At 46.9% G+C, this 13893-nt stretch overlaps 1 protein-coding gene across 1 annotated transcript in view; it reads right to left on the reverse strand.

Moving 5' to 3' along the window:
* MDP1 (magnesium dependent phosphatase 1) overlaps positions 1-13893 on the reverse strand; it is a 118392-nt gene that overhangs the window by 50385 nt on the left and 54114 nt on the right. The window lies entirely within an intron of this gene.

Below are 13893 nucleotides of genomic sequence, written 5' to 3' on the forward strand. Positions count from 1 at the left end.
AACTATTAGATTTGGTTTCCTTAAAGATACTGACTCACAAAGAGGAGATCAATAAGTACTTGATATTTTACAGGTTAGCAAATCGCGCTATTGAGGAGCAGGTGAGAAAAGGATAGGTGGATGAAACGGAGAGTGAGCGGGGCGAGGGAGTAAAGGTCAAATGTGTCATATATGTAGCTTGCTAGAGCCAGACAGAGTATATAAACTGTTATGGTTGGTGCATGGTTTGTCCATGGAAAAGAAAAATGTCCACTCTGATAGGATTAATGTCTTGTCGACCACGCTCAAAGGGATGCAACGTTTGAGCAACCCAATCTGAAAACTCTGTTGTATGCAACGTTTGTATATGTATTTTGCTAGAAGAATGGCAGAAATGGCTAGAGAAAGACATGTGCGATAGTTATTTTAAAAATAGACACTTGGCTCTAAAGATCTACAAAAACAGAGTCCCCCTGTAGCGTGTCATTATTATATTATCTAACGTTGAATACTTACTAACTTTTAGGACAAGCATCAGAATGTCGGTGCTCAAGATGCTTCCTAGTTACGTCCAGGATACATATGTATTGCCAGATTGGTATATGTGTTGCTTAAAGAAAGAATAGCTGAAATACAACCAGCAACTCTATGCTATCTGAAGCTTGGTGAGCCGCCCATAGCGATGCAGTGCAACAGTCCTATGTGTATAGCCAACTGGTCTACCTACAAAAGATGAAAACTGAAGCGCATACAAATGCTATATGATGGAGTTAATACTATTACCAACAACCAGCGCACATATCGTCTTGGAGCTTCTGAGCGAAGATTATTTCAGAAATAAAGGTTTTGTATTGTACAACAGAGAATTGCACGATCTTTTGAATGCCATCAGTATCCTGAGTGTACAAAGTTATAGGAAGGATGAGCAGGAAGTACTGTCTAGGGCTGTTTAGTTTCTAGCTGTCCAAATATAAAACCTGTGACATGGAGGAAAATTATCTGCCAGGCCCCAAGTAATGTATGTAGCATGTGTCATATTATGTATATTTAGTGAAAAGTCAGAAAACTGTCCAACAACAACGAAAATACATTTACCATGAACCTGTAAAAGTATTCCTTGTTTATGTGTTACTGACATTCTTTATTTTTAAGAAATGCCCTTACCCAAAACCATTATCAAACATTTCATGGGGTGCAGGGGTTGATAACACGTCTAGCGACGGGTTAAGGAAGCTTTATTGTGATTCACGCAGGGTTGGAAGTGCCGAAGCTCTGTTTAGAATGGCTCTAGTTGAAAATGAGCCTGTAAACAGAGCGCAGGTGAAGACCTTGATATTTGGAGAAAAGGCGTATTCACTCCATAAGCCAGCAAAGAGGCATTTTAAGAGGAGACCGACCATCGTTAATGCGCAGCTAGATTATCCATGGCGGGCGGATGTGAGAAGTTGGCCTGGTATATGATGTCCACTATTCTAGCGGGCACCTTGCCCAAGTCCAAATGACCCTTATTGATGGTAGGTTGTAAAGTCAACCTTATACAAAGCTATCCTAGTGGTAGCTGTGGAGAGCAGCCTTCAGGCTATGACTTAGAGGCGAGTTAAGCAAGTTGTCTTACCAATTATAATCTCTTGAATGACCAATGAAAGCACACCACACAAGGTATATATCAAATATGTATTTAATCTAAACACAACCCCTCTGATCTCTTTATGAGGTCAGAGGTAAAAGTACAATACAAGGAACTTAATTAGCATACGATAAGTTGCACAGTATACGTTATGCCCTAAGGGCCTCACAAACCATATACTACAATAGTGGTATAAGAACCACATGAGAGTTAGAAAGCAGGCATACGGCCTGTAGAACCGCTGGGGCTGCCTAGAATCACTAAAGGTTAGGATGCAGGAGGCCCACAGGAAATGCGTGCAGTGTCTAAACACAGCCGCGGATCACCATTGACTTTCTATGGAGAACGAACAAGTTACAATCTTAAAGATTAAGGGCACTTCTAGGTGAATAACGATGAAACCCTTTTAGACTAGGACACTTCGAGAGTCAAGACCCACAGGAGCACCGGAGTACTCGTGTTACCTCACCCAGGGAAGCCGGGTGCATAGGTGTCACTAGCCAGTGACCAGGATGGCGAGGAGAATATTCCAGCCGATGTCGGGTGATTTGAGGTGAAGCTTGTCTCTTCAGCCACGGGGACCAGGAGGCATCAACGATGTCCAGGAGCTGGATTCGAGGTGTCCCACGAAGGATCTAGTGGACTGTGGTGTCTGAATCCGGATTGGACCCAACAAGCCTTGGCACTGGCAACCCATGCAAGATGTCGAGATTGGCTTGGGTGCAGACCAGCAAGGTCTGAGGAACTCCTCCTTTGGAGAGGAGTGAGAGCACATCTGGAGCAACCAGGAAAGCTCAAGAAATAAAGGATTGGCCTCCGGGGGGGCTCACTAGCCAGCGGACTAGAAACCGCGAAGGCGCCTCGAGCTCTGGTGAAGAAAGGGGGCTCACTGGTCACTCGTGGAGTGCTGGCCTTTGTACTTCGGTGCAAAAGGAGCTCGGACAGGGGCTTCAAATACCCCAATGCAAAACTTCGGTATACCTCGGGAAGTAGGTGCAGTTGCAAAAATGCAGGATGTTCGGGAGTTCCGGTCACAAGTCTCTCGTGTCAGCTACGGGTCGCAGCTTTGCTGGGAGCTAGAGTCAGCTTCAAAGATGTTTGCAAGTCCGTGTCCTGTGTCGCAGCTTCTTCGGGATCTGGCAGGAGCCTCGAAAATGCAGACCGGCAAAGATGATGTTGGTGCCTGTTTGGGGAGGGTGGTCACTCCTTGGCCACAAGGGAGATTTCTTCCGTCTTCCAGTCGAAATGGAATGTCGAAGGTCCAGGATTTATGTATCAGAGTTTCGTCCAGGGTAATCTAAAGTCTCAGAGACTGGGCTCCTATTCTTATAGCAAGTTTAGGGGTTGGACTAACTCTAAGGTCCCTCCCTTGTGTGGACCTGGGGAGGGGGTGGTTACACCCCTTCCCCTTTGTCCAGTTTCGCACCAGAACTGGGGCTGAGTGCCCCAGCAACAGGTTTGACTGGGCAAGGCATGGAGCACCTTGTGTGCCCCAGGCAGTGTCTGAAAAGCATTCACTGAATGCAACCCACCCTGCCCCAATACACTAAAGCCTGTCTGGGGTGGTGCTGGCACCTTCCTGAACAGGAAACCTATTGTCCAGGCCTCCCCTGCCGGAGTTTCGTCCAGCAGCAGGAAGGCAGACTCGTGTCTGTGGCAGCAGCATCCATTTTGTGATGCTGGGGCTCTGTTTAACTTTAACCGGGTTTACCAGTAACTAAATGTATTCTCCCTCCAGAAGGGTGGAATGCTACCCCCACCGCCAGAACTGGCAGAGGGGGGGTGGGGGGGGGGGGGGTAGTATTCCAAAGTGTTTGACACCTTACACAAAATGTTTTGATAAAGCCAAGCCAAAGTTAGCATTGACCGCGAGGATTATAATGCACTTAAGAGTATATGGTATGGCTATATCATAGAACAGCTATAAGTAGATCACAAAATGGATGCTGCTGCCACAGACATGAGTATGACCTCCTGCAGCTGGACGAAACTCCAGCAAGGGAGGCTTAGACAATAGATTTCCTGTCGAGGGAGGTGCTAGCACCTCCCCAGACAGCCTGTAGAGTATTGGGGCAGGGTGGGTTGAATGGAAAGATACTTTTCCAGACACTGCCTGGGGCACACAAGGTGCTCCATGCATAGCCCGGTTCAAACCAGTTGCTGGGGCACTTAAGCCCCAGCTCTGGTACGAAACTGGACAAAGTGAAAGGGGTGTAACCACTCCCTTCTCAGGTCCACCCATAGGAGGGACCTAGCAGGTAATCCAGCCCCTTAGTTTAGTATAAAGATAGGAGCTGTGTCTAGAGACATTAGATTATCCTGGAACAAAACTTTGAAACGAAACTCTTGGACCTTCGACTTTCTATATCGACTAGAAGACGGAAGACATCTCCCTTGTGGTCAAGGAGTGACCACCCTGTTCAAACAGGCACCACCAGTAACTTGCCAGTTTGCTTTGTCGACACTCCCGACGGACCCCGAAGATTCAGCTACTCAGGACTAGACTTCCAGACTTCTTGGACTCCGACCCACATCCACAGCAAAGCTGAGACCTGTGGCGGACACGAGAGATGTGGGACCAGACTCCCTGGAAATCCTGCACTTTGCTACTAGTGCTAGGTCCCTCCTATGGGTGGACCTGAGAAGGGGGTGGTTACACCCCTTTCTCTTTGTCCAGTTTCGTGCCAGAGCTGGGGCTGGAGTGCCCCAGCAACTGGTTTGAACCGGGCTATGCATGGAGCACCTTGTGTGCCCCAGGCAGTGTCTGGAAAAGCATCTTTCCATTCAACCCACCCTGCCTCAATACACTACAGGCTGACTGGAGACGTGCTAGCACCTCCCTCGACAGGAAACCTATTGTCCAAGCCTCCCTCGCTGGAGTGTCCTCCAGCTGCAGGAGGTCAGACTCGTGTCTGTGGCAGCAGCATCCATTTTGTGATGCTGAGGCTCTGTTTAACTTTAACCGGGTAAAGCAGTAACCAACATGTCTTCTCCCTCTACAGGTATGGCTATGTCATAGAACAGCTATAAGGACATGGTTCCCAAAGCTGCAGAGGGGCTCAGCTCATGCCAGAGCACCCTCTCACATAAAACAAAGGACTTTGCCTCCAGGATTGTCGAGGTCTACCAAAAGAGTGACTTATAGGTTCATATGTGTCTATATATAAGGTTAGATATAGGAATACTATATCTAAGTAAGGGGGGATTACTCCACCTTACCCAAGCTGAGTGATCTGCCTGTGGTGTCAGTTTGGATGGCCAGCCAGGGGTGGCATAATACATGCTGCAGCCCCTGGTAGGCCTTGGATGCACCTATACCCTGGGTACCCATGGTACACTATACAGGGGCTCACAGAGGTGGCCCAATACCCAATCAGGTATGTACCTAAAGTACATGGTATCAATTTAGAGAGAGAACAGCTGGGCTGTGGGTCTGATTAGCAGGCCCACAGCCACACTAAAGTCGAAAAACCAGTAAATCACAGCAAAAAGTAGGGGTGACCATAGGAAGCAGACCCTACTCTCCTACACAACTCCCCTCCCACCCCCCCAAACGCAGGGACATTAAACTAACCATGACCAGTTGAGTCTTCATGTTCTAAGTGGAAATATCTGGAGAGTCCATCTGCATTGACATGGTCAGTCCCAGGTCTATGTGTCACAGTAAAGTCCATCCCCTGTAGGGAAATGGACCGCCTGAGCAGTTTGGGATTTTCACCCTTCATCTGATTTAGCCACAAAAGGGGCTTATGGTCTGTCTGAATCTTGTAAATGAGTACCAAACTAGTATGGCCTCAGCTTCTTCAGGGCCCAAACCACAGCAAAGGCCTCCCTCTCAATAGCTGACCAATGTTTCTCTCTAGGGGTCAGCCTTCTGCTAATAAAATCTATTGGCTGGTCTTGACCATTTTTATTAAATTGTGAAAGAACAGCTCCCCACCCAACTCAGAAGCATCTGTTTGGACAATGAATTCTTTGGAGTAAGCTGGACTTTGCAGAATAGGTGCAGTGCACTTTATTTATTTGATTGATTTTATTTATTTATTTGATCCTTCAGGTCATCAAATGCCTTTTGACAGCTTACTGTCCACTGAACTTTCTTTGGCATTTTCTTTGAGGTGAGATCATTAAGAGGAGTCACAATGGACCCATAGTTCTTAACAAACTTCCTGTAGTAACCAGACAGGCTCAAGAAAGCTCTGACCTGTGTCTGAGTGGTTGGAGGAGTCCAGTCCTTTATGGTCTGGATCTTGCTTTCCAGTGGCTGAACCTGACCTCCAACTATACAACCTTGCTCTGCCCTATCTGGCACTTGGTAGCCTTGATAGTAAGGCCTGCCTTCTGCAGGGCCTCCAAAACATTCTTCAGGTGGATCAGGTGATCTTCCCAAGTGGAGCTAAAGACAGCAATATCATCAAGATAAGCTGCACAGTAGTCATCCAGACCTGAGAGGACTTGGTTCACCAACCTTTGGAATGTGGCAGGTGCATTCTTCAGACCAAAGGGCATTACCACAAATTGATAATGACCTCCTGGGGTTGAGAATGCTGGTTTGGCTTTTGCATCATCAGCTAGTCTGATTTGCCAGTAGCCAGCTGTTAAGTCAAATGTGCTCAAAAACTTGGCAGAAGCCAATCTGTCAATGAGCTCATCTGCCCTTGGTATTGGGTGGGCATCTGTCCTTGTGACAGCATTGAGACCTCTGTAGTCCACGCAAAACCTCATCTCTCTCTTACCATCTTGGGTGTGAGGTTTAGGCACAAGGACTACAGGACTGGCCCTAGGGTTCTCTGAGGGCTCAATGACTCCCAAGTCCAACATCTTTTGGACCTCAGTCCTGATACAGTCCCTGACATGGTCAGGTTGCCTGTAGATTTTACTCTTGACAGGCAGACTGTCACCAGTGTCCACCTCATGGGTACACCAGCTTGTCTGACTTGGAGTCAGAGACAACATATGTCTGTAGGACTGTAGAACTTGTCTGCAATCCTGCTGCTGTTGATCAGTGAGGCTGCCTGCCAAGGCCACTCCAACTGAACCATCATCAGGGTTCTGAGTGAGCAGGTCTGGGAGAGGGTCACTCTCCTCCTGTCCCTCACCTGTAGCCATGAGCAAGCCCATGTCTGCCCTGTCAACATATGCCTTCAATCTGTCGACATGAAGCACCCTGTGGGGGCTCCTGGGAGTTCCAAGGAGGTTACCTCTCCATTTTGCTCAAGAATAGTGTGGGGTCCAGACCATTTGTCTTGGAGTGCTGCTGGGGGGCACTGGCTCCAACACCCACACTTTCTGCCCTGGCTGGTAAACAGTCAGCACAGCCTTTTGGCCATGCCAGGCTTTTTGGAGTTCCTGGCTAGCCTCAAGGTTTTTGGATGCCTTTTTCATGTACTCAGTAGTACAAAAGGGGGTGGTGATGGAGGGAGCATCTGAACCAATCAAACACTCACACCCAGTCAAAAGATCTGGGTTTGATCCATCACTGTTCTCTAGCCCACTCTGCCACCCCAGTTCAGACATGGCTATATGCAAATCAGTCTGACCCTGTGCCTCATGGGAACAGTCCAGCCCGAACTGCCAAGCCATGACTTCCCTGGACCGGAAACAAGCTTCCGAGGACCGGTTTCTGGCATTACAGCCGTCTTCAGCCCGGCTTGCTTGAATCCAGTGGCAGAGTGAGCAAGGGACTCATGTCTGAGCATACCCCGCCACACTTATGGCGGCCAAAGCGGTACAAAAGGGGGTGGTGATGGAGGGAGCATCTGAACCAATCAAACATTCACACCCAGTCAAAATATCTGGGTTTGCTCCATCACCGTTCTTTAGCCCACTCTGCCACCCCAGTTCAGACATGGCTATATGCAAATCAGCCTGACCCTGTGCCTCATGGGAACAGTCCAGCCCGAACTGCAAAGCCATGCCTTCCCTGGACCGGAAACAAGCTTCCGAGGACCAGTTTCTGGCATTACAGCCGTCTTCAGCCCGGCTTGCTTGGATCCAGTGGCAGAGTGAGCAGGGGACTCACGTCTGAGCATACCCCTCCACACTTATGGCGGCCAAAGCGGTACAAAAGGGGGTGGTGATGGAGGGAGCATCTGAACCAATCAAACACTCATACCCAGTCAAAAGATCTGGGTTTGATCCATCACTGTTCTTTAGCCCACTCTGCCACCCCAGTTCAGACATGGCTATATGCAAATCAGTCTGACCCTGTGCCTCATGGGAACAGTCCAGCCCGAACTGCCAAGCCATGCCTTCCCTGGACCGGAAACAAGCTTCCGAGGACCGGTTTCTGGCATTACAGCCGTCTTCAGCCCAGCTTGCTTGAATCCAGTGGCAGAGTGAGCAAGGGACTCACGTCTGAGCATACCCCGCCACACTTATGGCGGCCAAAGCGGTACAAAAGGGGGTGGTGATGGAGGGAGCATCTGAACCAATCAAACACTCACACCCAGTCAAAAGATCTGGGTTTGATCCATCACCGTTCTTTAGCCCACTCTGCCACCCCAGTTCAGACATGGCTATATGCAAATCAGTCTGACCCTGTGCCTCATGGGAACAGTCCAGCCCGAACTGCCAAGCCATGCCTTCCCTGGACCGGAAACAAGCTTCCGAGGACCCTTGAGAAAACTCCCAGGAGGGCTCTTGCCACAACAGGTGCTGTTGTGGTCCTTAAGGGAATAGCTTCTGGGTATCTGGTGGCATGATCCACTACCACCAGAATAAACCTGAGCCCAGAGGCTGTTTGGGGATCCATTGGTCCAACAATATCTATCCCAACTCTTTCAAAGGGAACCCCCACCACAGGTAGTGGTGTTAGAGGGGCCTTTGTGGTGCCACCTGATTTGCCACTGGCTTGGCAGGTGTCACAGGAGCGACAAAACTCATTGGTATCCTCTGACATGTGAGGCCAGTGAAAGTGAGGGACAAACCTGTCCCAAGTCTTGTTCTGGCCAAGATGTCCTGCTAAGGGAATATCATGGGCTAAGGTAAGAAGGAAGCCCCTGAATGCCAGAGGTAGGACCAACCTCCTGGAAGCACGAGGCTTGGGGTCTCTAGCCTCTGAATACAGGAGCCCTTCATCCCAATACACTCTATGGGTACCTGTTGCATTCCCAGCAGCCTCAGCAGCAGCTTGCTGTCTAAGGGGTTCAAGAGAGGGACAGTCCAACTGCACCTGCCTCAGATCTGCCCTTGAAGGTCCCCCTGTCCCAAGAAACTTAACCTGATCAGGCTCAAGCTCTTCTAGGACAGTTCCTTCTTGGGTCTCACAGTAAGCTTCCTCAGAAGGCTGATCCTCACTCTGAGGCAGGGGGGAGGCACTGCCTTAACCCTACTGCTCTTTCTCTTGGTAGGCAACTGGTCCCTAGGCCTTTTCACTATTCGTGAAATTGTTCTTATACCACTTACTTAGCATGTGGTTTCATGAGGCCCCTAGGGCAGAATTGTATTTGTGCAACTTAAAGTATGCTAAATGAGTAACTTGTAATGTATTTCGATCTCTAACCTCATAAAGAGTTCAGAGGGGTTGTGTTAGAAATAAATACAAATATATTGGATATATACCTTGTGTGGTGTCCTTTCATTTGGTATTCAAGGGATTACATATGGTAAAACAGCTGGCTTCACATGCTCTCTGAAGTTTTAGCCTAAGACTGCTGGTCCATGCTACCACTAGGATAGCTTGTCTATAAGGTTGACTTTACAACCACCATCAATAAGGGTCGTTTAGACTGGTGCAAGGTGCCCACTAGAATAGTGGACACCATATACCAGGCTAACTTCTCACAGGGCTCAGATCATGCTAGAGCACCCTCTCACACAAACACCAAGCACTCTGCCTTCAAGATTATCAAGGCCTGCCATAGGACTGACTTATAGGTTACTATGTGTGTGTATATATATACACACGAGGTAGATATAGGTATACTATATCTATGTAAGGGGTGCTTACACCACCTTACCCAGGCTGCAAGTGCAGACCTGTGGTGTCAGTTTGGAAGGCTAACCAGGGGTGGCACAATACATGCTGCAGCCCCTGGTAGGCCTAGGGTGCACCTATGCCCTGGGTACCTAAGGTACCATATACAGGGGCTCACAAGTGTGACCCAGTAACCAATCTGGTATGTACCTAAAGTACATGGTATCAATTTAGAGAGCGAACAGCCAGGCTGTGGGCCTGATTAGCAGGGCCACAGCCATACTAAAGTCGAAAAACCAGTGAAACGCCGCAAAAAGTGGGGGTAACCATAGGAAGCAGACCCTACTCTCCTACAGCGGACATAATCAGTCTTCAATGTCAAGCCAAGCTTAATAATGGAGCTCACTATATATTAACGGTAATAGATGCATTGTCCAAGTAGGACTTTGCAGAAGCACTAAGCGATAAAAGTGGTACTAGCATCATCACAGCCTTTAAAGCCATCTTCAGGAAAGGGTGAAACCCTGAAAAACTGCAAACATATGCCAGGAAATAATTTTTGAACAATTTGTTTCAGAAATTATTAAAATAGCACACGGTTTATCATTTGGTAACCTCCATGGAGGTAAAAGCTTCTATTATAGAGCGTTTTGACAGACCTTTAAAATCTAAGATGTGGAGATATTTCACGGCCTTCAACATCTACCAGTAAGTGGATGTTCTACAGGCATTTATAGATGCTTTTAATGCCAGGTATCACAGAAACATCAAAACCTCTCCCGTAAAGATAACAACCAATAATTCCATAGCGGTGCAGAGAACAGTGTAATGTTTCACAGCCAAGGTAGAGAAGCTTTTTTTTATTTTTTTAAAGAGGTGATCATGTTAGGGCAGGGATCTTCAAACTTTTTTTACTTCAAGCCCCCCTAAGCAAAATGTTTTGAGGTCGGGCCCCCACCAAAACTTTATGGCAAGATTGGGGAACAGGAAGGACATTGCTGTGTGCAGGGAACGGGGCTTATGAGATGATTTCAGGAATACTTTCTCTATAGCTTATGAACCGCACTAAATATGAGACTTATAAAACAGCAAATGCATCAAACAAAAACGGATACTATCACAAACAAACTGCTCCCCATAATTGGGGTGTTGTGAGCCCCTCACACTCTTTGACCCCACTGCAACTACACCTGCTGCACTAATGATAACTGCAGTCCTGAGTAGCAGGCTATCTCCTCTGCATCTTTTACCTCTTTCCCACCATGACGGATCAGCACCTCGGTCCTAATGCTTGAAAGGAAAATATGCTCAGATGCCCCTTTTTTCAAGGTAAATCGTCATAACTGTGATGCAATGGACCCCTCAAATCTCTGGGCCCCAGTCCTGCTGCATCTGCTTCCTTAATGATAACCAGCAGTGCAACTTACACACTTGGCAGCAATACCAGCTTCACTAATGAATGTCCCCTTAAAAAAAAACACACTTATATTGTCCCCTTCTTTGGGGAATCTATCTGAAGAAGCCGTCTCTGGCCATTTGTAAACATAAAAAGGAGTCTCCATGCCAGTGCTCCCTATTCTGGGCCTTGTCTTTGACAATATCTATGAATCTCGCTCCTTTCCACATTCTCTTAGACCATTACTTTGAGGCCCCAGGGATCGAGAGAATTAGGGCTCTGCATCTGAATGCAACCCTGCTGGCCTTGTTTCTGCCAACCCCTGGACTCGGCTTTCACACAAAAAACTGCCCCAGAATGGTGAATACTGACTTTGAGGTGCCTCTGCCTGAAAGCGGTGGTAGTGCAGAAAGTTTTTTTTTTTTTTGTAAACACAATTTTGATTTTGATCCAACATAATATTGCAATATTTTGTTTAGCGGGAAACAGAGCATTTTATAATTTGCATCTTAACAATGTAATCCTTATTGTACGAGTATTTGGCTTTATGCGCCCTTTGACATCTGATACTTTGTATGCACATATTGTTCCATCTGTATTGGTAGTTATGCATTTCTACAATTCTTGGTGTTTCCACAATAGGGAATCTGAACGAATTTAAGAAAACATACCCCAACTCCCACATTTATCCTCCCACACACTTCTTCCTGGCTCACCCACGCGATTTAAATCCTGGGTCAGGGTTACACATTACCTACATTAGATTGCCGCTCTCAAGCTACTGTGTTTACAATCCATTTTCCTATTGGATGGCGTAATGCAGAGTGTAGTACTGTACGGGCTCAGTTTTTCACTACAGAAAGTTAAAAAAGAAACCAGCCTTCTTACCAGCCATTAATTGATTGAGTCACTTAAAGCCAGGCACACTGGAATTATGAGTTTCTGCAGCAGCAGCGTTTTCCACATAGTTATCAGTTTACTGCATTTGCTATATAATCTGCAGATTCCAACAAGAAAACTTGATTCTAGCTCAAACCCAACAAAAGTTACTTAAAGCATGACAAAGTGTTCCGCAGCAGTGGAAGGCCCTTTGCAAAGATTGACTGTTAATTTTGTAGTTGCTTACTGCTGTATTTGGATTTTAAACTGGTAGTCATGAGGTGAAATATTTCCCCTGAAAGGGTTACCTTGAGTTACAATAACAAAATAATGAAGTAATGCTAACCACAAAATGTGTCGCATTGTGCAGCAAAATTTACCTTTTCTTGATGCATAATTTAGTCAAACCTGCCGCATAATGTGGTCCTCTTCTGCTGAATAATTTCCCTCTGCTTGCAGCAGAATTTAGTCAACCCTGCTACATAATTTGGCCTTCTCCTGCCGCATAATTGCAGTGGCCCTGTTTATAGTACTACGAGGTCCCAGCCTGTGGCAGAAAGCACTGTGAATATGTAGGTCATTATTTTAAAACAGTATTTACGTACTGTCAGCTAGGCTACTGCAAAATGATGCAGTGATTGAGATGAAACAAGTTCTTACAAAATATACTTTTTAGTAATAAGTAATCAAACTTTATCTATCCAACAGAGAAGATGTTCAGGTATCCTAATGGGGACAACATACAAGGATAGAGGAAATTGCGACATACCAACTTACGCCCCTGAGATACCCACCTAATCAGACACAGCAGACCATACCAACATATTGTGAGACTAGCCAGGAGATAACTCCTGAACTACTGTAATATAACCTACCCAGTGAAATAGTGTGGCTCACTGGTTAGAGGTGGCAGACCCGAGAGCAGAGGACGGCCCGGGACCAGGGTTCGATTCCCGGCGCGGCAGGTTTCTGGACCAGGGTCAGCGGACTCGATAATTCTCTCGCCTCGGTGCCCACTCTGATCAGCGATCACACTCGGCAACTCTGGGCATTAGCTTGCCTCATCTTCACTAACGGCCCCACCAGACCGCCGGGGATGCCTGGTCTCACCCTGGAGATACCCATTAAGGGACCATCTCTCAGGGAAGCCAGGAAAGGTTTCGCAGCGGTCGAAGCGCCTTGGGACCCTACGGGTAAGTAGTGCGCTATATAAATGCCTATACATACATACATACATACATACAGTGGACTAGATATATGATGACAATGCAAACTTTGTAACTATACATGATGCTCAAATACTTGCAAATGTTTGTTAAAATGCAATAAGGATGAAGTATCAAACGGTAACCTGTACGGTAAAACACCAATAAAAAAATGTAAATCAAAAAAAAGGAATCAAACTTTATCTAATGCAGACATTTTTGTAAGAGTCTCCACTACTCCAGATCTCAGCTGATAACACCCTCACATTACATCTCAGAAAGAATAAATCTTTGCCACCATGAAGATTTAAGCAGAGCAACTAGAATTATGTTGCATAATGCTGTATATTTTGTGATTTACAACAAGGGGTGGTGATGGACAGAGTCTCTGAATTAAGCAGAGTACTCTCACCCAGTCAAGAGATCAGGGCTAGATCCAACACCGTTTTTTAGCTCATTGCACCATCCCAGTTTCAGAACCTGGCTGTATGCAAATTAGTCTGTCCCTGGCCCAGTGCATCATGGGAACAGGGCAGACCAGACTACAAAAGCCAATTCTTACACTGGGAAGGAAACAAGCTTCCGGGGACCGGTTTCTGCCATTTCAGGCGTCTTCGGCCCGGCTTGCTTGAATCCTGATGGTGCAATGAGCAAGGGACTCACATCTGAGTATACCCTTCCACGCTTAGGGTGGACAAAATAATTTACAACAAGGGGTGGTGATGGACAGAGTCTCTGAATTAAGCAGAGTACTCTCACCCAGTCAAGAGATCAGGGCTAGATCCAACACCGTTTTTTAGCTCATTGCACCATCCCAGTTTCAGAACCTGGCTGTATGCAAATTAGTCTGTCCCTGGCCCAGTGCATCATGGGAACAGGGCAGACCAGA

The sequence above is a fragment of the Lissotriton helveticus genome, chromosome 5_1 (genome assembly GCF_964261635.1).
Source record: "Lissotriton helveticus chromosome 5_1, aLisHel1.1, whole genome shotgun sequence".
NCBI lineage: Eukaryota > Metazoa > Chordata > Amphibia > Caudata > Salamandridae > Lissotriton > Lissotriton helveticus.